General features: G+C 41.9%; 1 long non-coding RNA gene across 1 annotated transcript in view; it reads right to left on the bottom strand.

Annotated features, from left to right (window-relative positions):
* Positions 1–374: 374 nt before the first annotated feature.
* LOC133575999 (uncharacterized) overlaps positions 375–7,775 on the bottom strand; it is a 164,291-nt gene continuing 156,890 nt past the window's right edge. The window contains exon 3 of the long non-coding RNA XR_009811544.1: positions 375–474. This is a non-coding gene — a long non-coding RNA (uncharacterized lncRNA). The remainder of the gene's footprint in view (positions 475–7,775) is intronic.

Raw genomic sequence — 7,775 nt, 5'->3', positions numbered from 1 at the left:
TGCACTCTTGTTTATTTTGTCACCATGACGACCAATTAGTTCACCTGTCCTCATCACTCACGCACCTGTTGTCAATCATGTCTTTATTATTTAAGCTTGCAGTTGCCAGGCAGTCGGGCTGGCGACATTACCCATGTTACCCATGTTACCTGATGATACCCCTGTTACTCTGCATTCATGCTTCGCTCTATTTGATATTCTGTTTTTGCTTGGTCCATGCCATAGTTCTTGTCACAGTAAGTGTTTATTTGTTTCATGTCCATAGTTTTGCCTTTGTGCTAGTTTTTTTTGTTTTCATAGCCAAGTTTGTTCTCCGCCTTGTGCGCGCCTTTTGTTTACACTTTTTGTTAGTGTTAAATCAAATCATGTATTTACCTTTATCCGATGTCCAGTCTGGTTCGCTTGCACCACGGGAACACATTCTTCGCAGCGAGCCGCGAAAGCCTCGCAGCAAGCTGCCTCATAGTCCACATCCTGACAAAAAGAACACAAACTAATGTGATCTTCTTTACGTTTATATCTGCTCTCAAACACTACTGGAAGAGAATAAACTCGATTACATCACAGAAAGTGTCTCAAACAAATCAAATGTTCAAAAAAACATTTTACAAAGTGATCGCTGCAGACACGAGCATGGTCCAATTGTATTCCACAAGATGACGAAAGTTATATTTTTAAGAGCCATTTCCTTCAACCCACTTTTGTTTTTTCCCTGACTCTACTACCTTCATGAACTACTTCTTTCAAGACTCTATGAAACCTCTTTCCTATCTCTCTACTTGAATGGTTGGAACAGCCAAGAACAGAAAAGCATTACGGCATTTTCTGCTCAAACTTTAGTCACTCTTACTTTGTTTTGATGCTTCGCTCAATCAATCAATCAATCAAAGTTTACTTATATAGCCCTCAATCACAAATGTCTCAAAGGCCTGCACAAGCCACAACGACATCCTTTGCTCAGATCCCACATCAGGGCAAGAAAAAACTCCACCCAATGGGAACAACCAGAAACCTTGGGTGACCGGTGCAATGGAAGCCAAGTGGATACAGTTAATAATATGAGAGTCCAGTCCTTAGTGGGGCCAGCAGGGGATCCTCTTGCATGTAGACACGTCGGGGCGCAGAGACGTCACCGACTGATGCATAAGGAATGGTCACCCCGGGTCCCGACTTCATGTGAAAGTCCAGTCCATTGGGAGACCAGCAGGGTGTGCTCTTGAATGGAGACAAGTCACCAACTGATGCACAGAGGAGTGGTCCATCCTGGGTCCCGACTTTGAACGGCTAGTGCCTCATCCATGGAGGATGATCCGTGGTCATTTGATAACCATTCCATGCAGGAGAGGGGGGCAGAGCAGAAAAGAGAGACAGCAGATCAATTGGTCTAGAAAGGGGCCTATTTAAAGGCTAGAGTATACAAATGAGTTTTAAGATGGGACTTAAATGCTTCTACTGAGGTAGCATCTCTAACTGTTAATGGTGGGGAATCCCAGAGTACAGGAGCCCGAATAGAAAACACTCTCAAGCCTGCAGACTTTTTTGGGGCTCTGGGAATCACTAATAAGCCGGAGTTCTTTGAACGCAGATTTATGGCCGTGATATGTGGTACAATACAATCAGCAAGATAGGATGATGCTGCTTGACCGTCGTGTGAATTAAGCCGCGAAGAAGAAAAACGGATGTGACGTCATAAGCAACTCAGCAGTGCGGTACACTACATTATTTTGTATATTATTGTTTAGTATTTCATATACTTGTATATGAAATACTATGAAATACTATATATACCAGCAGGGTGTGCTCTTGAATGGAGACAAGACTGATGCACAGAGGAGTGGTCCATCCTGGGTCCCGACTTTGAACGGCTAGTGCCTCATCCGTGGAGGATGATCCATGGTCATCTGATAACCACACCACGCAGGAGAGGGGGGCAGAGCAGAAAAGAGAGACAGCAGATCAACTGGTCTAAAAAGGGGCCTATTTAAAGGCTAGAGTATACAAATGAGTTTTAAGATGGGACTTAAATGCTTCTACTGAGGTAGCATCTCTAACTGTTAACGGTAGGGAATCCCAGAGTACTGGAGCCCGAATAGAAAACATTCTCAAGCCTGCAGACTTTTTTGGGGCTCTGGGAATCACTAATAAGCCGGAGTTCTTTGAAAGTCGATTCATGGCCGGGATATGTGGTACAATACAATCAGCAAGATAGGATGATGCTGCTTGACCGTCGTGTGAAATAAGCCACGAAAAAGAAAAACGGATGTGACGTCATATGCAACCCAGCAATGCGGTACACTTAATTATTTTGTATATTATTGTTTAGTATTTCATATACTTGACTTAACTACTTTTACCTAACTACCCTGAACTGTGAAATCTGGTGAAAACACAAACCACAAACTTCGACAGGAACCTTTAGATCAGTGGTTCTTAACCTGGGTTCGATCGAACCCTAGGAGTTCGGTGAGTCGGCCTCAGGGGTTCGGCAGAGCCTCCGCCACGAAGGTCAAGACACGCCCGACTCATCGTGTAAACAAAAACTTCTCTCTGTCGGCGTATTATGGATACCCCCAAACAATGTTCCCTCTAATTTTCCATATGTGTGAGCAAACGCAAAAACTCCTTGAGCATTCAGTGGAGCACATGTGAGCGACGTCAGACGTGCACATGCACTGTGGTCACACCTGCAGCACACCTGTCCCAAACCTGACTAAATAACAAGTTCAATGTTTTATTATTGTAATCAAATGACAGCAGTCATTTCCATGATATTATTTTCTAATATAAGTGTTTTGGCCCACTTACAATGACTATAACATATTGTTTTTCATGAGCTGTGTACTAGTATTATGTGTCTGGGTGGGGGTCTTGCTTTGGACATAATGTGTACGCCTTTCAGATATCGCACTAAAACATTCACATGTTGCACAATGAGATGTAAACATGGGTTCATGTGTACATTCCTGTAACTTTCTGTTTGTAAAATATATATTCATTAGTTTTTCTTTAATATAATAACATCATTTAAAGATTACGGTTCGGGTTTGGTGAATGCGCATATGAAACTGGTGGGGTTCGGTACCTCCAACAAGGTTAAGAACCTCTGCTTTAGATCAAGGCACTAAAGGTTACAGGAACCGAAAGTTAGTAGTTAGCTAGTATAGCTACAAAACAGAAAATACATTTTTTAATTCTTCAACGGTACATTCACTTGCTGGAGGTGTAATGCCAAATGTCCCCAACATTTCATCTATAGTGCAATTAAAATACATTTTCTTTTAAACTACTTGCCAAGAAAGTCCCATGTCCTAGAATTCAAGGGCAAAAATGCAACCTATTGTGACAGGGAATTGAATGTATTTCCTTCAGCTAGTCGGGCACAGCAGGGAACACACTGTGACAAATAAAAACACACGCTGAGGCAAAAGGAAAAAGTGAATAAATTACACGGTCAGCAATATTAGGTGCAAAAAAAGACAGCAAGTGATCACCGACCCAGGGGGGAAAGAAAGATGGATGGAAGTTGCACAGGAGAAAGGCTGGAGGACAGTGAGAGGAGAGCAGGAATCCCCTGCAGATGAGCGGTGGCGGAGATGTCAGACTATTTAAATACTGATGAGGCCCCTCTGTCTCTGCTAGTCTCTGTTAATGACATGCTCGTCAGGGCCAAACAAAAGGACCCGCAGCCTGCTCCGCCATGCCTGTCACCACACACACACATACCCCCACACACACACACACACACATCAGGGGAATCTCACATCCGCGCTCTGTCAGGGCGTAAGCTAACACCGATGATAAATCTCTGGCTTTTTGTCAGAGTGCCGACACTGCAACCTCACACCCGCAAACAAAAGTAAAAAATCATCCACTTGGGAAAATGCCCTTTTTTCAGGTGTGGTGGTTTTCAGTGGCATTTTTAATAATAGCAGTTCTGATAGTAGACAAAACCAGTTAGTTAGGTTAGAGGCAGGAAACTATGCCACTTTTTCTTCCTGACTGAAGCGTTTTAAATCCAGTTTCTTTTCCTATGACTGTTTATAATACACTGCAACAAATTTTGCAAATATGTGTGATACAATCAATATTTTAGCGAGCTACCTCGCTGACAGACAGAATTGCACTAATCCCTAGTCACACTTTAGTAATCATTTGACTACCGTATTTTTCGGAGTATAAGTCGCACCGGAGTATAAGTTGCACCTGCCGAAAATGCATAATAAAGAAGGAAAAAAACATATACAGTGTTGGGACTAACGCGTTACAAAGTAACGCGTTACTGTAACGCCGTTAGTTTCGGCGGTAACTAGTAATCTAACGCGTTATTTTTTTTAATTCAGTAATTTAGTTACCGTTACTACATGATGCGTTACTGCGTTATTTTACGTTACTTTTGATGTAGTATCGGCTAGAAACAGAAGCGCTGAGGTGTCGTTCTTCTGAATCTTCCTTTGTCACAAGCCGGAGAGAAGAAAAGAGGCGCGGTCTATGTGTGTGTGGGTGTGGGGAGGGGTGTGATACGCGGTTTGATATAAGAAACAAACAAAAAAAAAGTTGTTGTCACGTTCAGTCCACACACAGCGTCGTCATGGCGAGTGGAGTAACGGAGGAGCTTGAACGCCCCCGCCATTGAATCGGTGTGTTTATAAGTGCAGACTCGGTTGTGCAAAACGAGGGTTTTAAACACATGCTGAACGTGCTTGAACCACGTTACGACATCCCGTCGCGCACCCACTTCAGCAATAAGATTGTGCCAGATCCTTATGAGCAGGAGAAGAAAAAAGTTGTGGATGAACTATCCCGAGCATCATCTGTTGCGCTCATGACAGACGGGTGGACGTCCAGCGGAACTATAAGCGCTCACTTCATCACAGCAGACTGGGAGATGAGAAGACACGCCCCCTCTATGAGAGTCACCTTGCGCAGGTGCTGACACAAGCAGTGGAGGAATGGAAGATAAAGATATCCCAGTCACACGTGATAATGCCAAAAATCAAATAATTACAGAGAATGAGGCAGGACTGGGACCACAGATAGGTGCTTTGCACATGTAGTGAATTTGGCATCACAGAAGGGAATCTCAGTCAATACGATGGAGCGCCTCTTTGGGAGGATCAGGAAGGTTTCTTACTTCCACCCAAGCACAACAGCTGCTCATGTGCTTAAGACAAAGCAAGAAATGCTAAAGCTGCCTGCTCATACATGATGTCCCAATGAGGTGGAACTCCACTTATGATATGTTGGAGCAGCAGGCAGCTATATACTCTGCATTGACCCACAACACCCTGAAGACAAATGTCACCCTGTCTGATGATGATGTGAGAGTGGCAGATGAGGTCCTCCAGGTGCTTAAAAGTGTTCCATCTCTACTGAGCACTGAAACTTCACCATCTGTGTCAATGATCCTGCCACTGAAAACAAGTATTCTACAATCCATGGCTCCAAGTGTGGAAGACAGCAGCATCACTCCAGATGTCAGGCTTTATTTCACTACCTATGTTTCAAGGAAGATGATGTTTCTTCTTATGTTGCACTTAAACTTGTTTTTTATTAATGGTCATTGGTCCAAGTTTAAAGAAAGGAGGAATGCCTTTTTATGTTGCACTCTTTTTCATTAATTATGTTAAAAGGAAAATAAAAATGCATGTCAAGTTGATCAACAGATTGTATTATTCTCCAGTGCAATAACAGTACTGAAATGAAGGCTAAAAGGGCAGTAATGGGAGCTTTAAAAAAAAAAGAAGAAAAAAGAAGTAACTAAATAGTTACTTTTCACAGTAACGCATTACTTTTTGGTGTAAGTAACTGAGTTAGTAACTGAGTTACTTTTGAAATAAAGTAACTAGTAACTGTAACTAGTTACTGGTTTTCAGTAACTAACCCAACACTGAACATATATAAGTTGCACTGGAGCCCGGCCAAACTATGAAAGAAACTGCGACTTATAGTCCGAAAAATACGGTACTTTTTGCTATTAATAGTTTGCAGTAAGCCCATAAAACCAACTAAATAAATAAATAAGATGTACAGTCGCGGTCAAAAGTTTACATACACTTGTAAAGAACATGATGTCATGGCTCTCTTGAGTTTCCAATAATTTCTACAACTCTTATTTTTGTGTGATAGAGTGCCCCGAAAGGGACAAGCGGTAGAAAATGGATGGATGGATGATTGGAGCACATACTTGTTGGTCACAAAAAACATTCATGAAGTTTGGTTCTTTTATAAATTTATTATGGGTCTACTGAAAATGTGAGCAAATCTGCTGGGTCAAAAGTATACATACAGCAATGTTGATATTTGGTTACATGTCCCTTGGCAAGTTTCACTGCAATAAGGCGCTTTTGGTAGCCATCCACAAGCTTCTGGTAGAATTTTTGACCACTCCTCTTGACAAAATTGGTGCAGTTCAGCTAAATTTGTTGGTTTTATGACATGGACTTGTTTCTTCATCATTGTCCACACGTTTAAGTTAGGACTTTAGGAAGGCCATTCTAAAACCTTAACTCTAGCCCGATTTGGCCATTTCTTTACCGCTTTTGATGTGTGTTTGGGGTCATTGTCCTGTTGGAACGCCCAACTGCGCCCAAGACCCAACCTCCGGGCTGATGATTTCAGGTTGTCCTGAAAAATTTGGAGGTAATCTTCCTTTTTCATTGTCCCATTTACTCTCTGTAAAGCACCAGTTCCATTGGGAGCACAACAGGCCCAGAGCATAATACTACTACCACCATGCTTGACGGTAAGGGATGGTGTTCCAGGGATTAAAGGCCTCACCTTTTCTCCTCCAAACATATTGCTGGGTATTGTGGCCAAACAGCTCCATTTTTGTTTCATCTGACCACAGAACTTTCCTTCAGAAGGTCTTATCTTTGTCCATGTGATGTCAGATGAAACAAATATTTTTTTTTTTAAAACAGCTCGGTCTTCAGAATCATACCATAAGAAAAAAAATGTGGTACCATTTTTACATTAACAGTAATACACTGTGAAAAGAGCAACCATATTTTTTATGCAAAAAAAACCTAACAAAAAACTGGCAGCTCATTCACCAGAATTTTACAGCAAAATAGAGAGTGACCATTTTACTGTAAATCTTATGGTAAAATTCTGCCATTTTTTTGACTGCAAAATCCACAGATTTTTTTTTCTTACAGTGTAGGTAAAATATACATTTACTAATCAAATGCATAAGTAATCGTATGACAATATCATGTGGCTAATCCTTATACATGTATGTTTATTTTATTGACACCCCTGGTTTAGTACAAGTGAATACGTTGCAGCCCACCATGCATCTAGCTCTACTAGTGTTAGCAACAGTGCTAGCACAGTTTAGGGATGTTCTCTGTCAATCAATCAATCAATCAATGTTTACTTATATAGCCCTAAATCACCAGTGTCTCAAAGGGCTGCACAAGCCACAACAACATCCTCGGCTCAGATCCCACATCAGGGCAAGGAAAAACTCAACCCAATGGGACAATGAGAAACCTTGGAGGGGACCGCAGATGTGGGGACTGTCACATGGCCTTTCGTTTTAACAACACTCAGTAAACGTTTGGGAACTGAGACCAATTTTTTAAGCTTTTCAGGTGGAATTATTTCCCATTCTTGCTTGATGTACAGCTTAAGTTGTTCAACAGTCCGGGGTCTCCGTTGTCGTATTTTACGCTTCATAATGCGCCACAAATTTTCAATGGGAGACAGGTCTGGACTAAAGGCAGGCCAGTCTAGTACCCACACTCTTTTACTATGAAGCCACGCTGTTGGAA

Source organism: Nerophis lumbriciformis, linkage group LG33 (assembly GCF_033978685.3).
Source record: "Nerophis lumbriciformis linkage group LG33, RoL_Nlum_v2.1, whole genome shotgun sequence".
NCBI classification, from domain to species: domain Eukaryota; kingdom Metazoa; phylum Chordata; class Actinopteri; order Syngnathiformes; family Syngnathidae; genus Nerophis; species Nerophis lumbriciformis.
The sequence above is the reverse complement of the archived record's forward strand: the minus strand, read 5'-3'. Positions and strand labels throughout refer to the sequence as shown.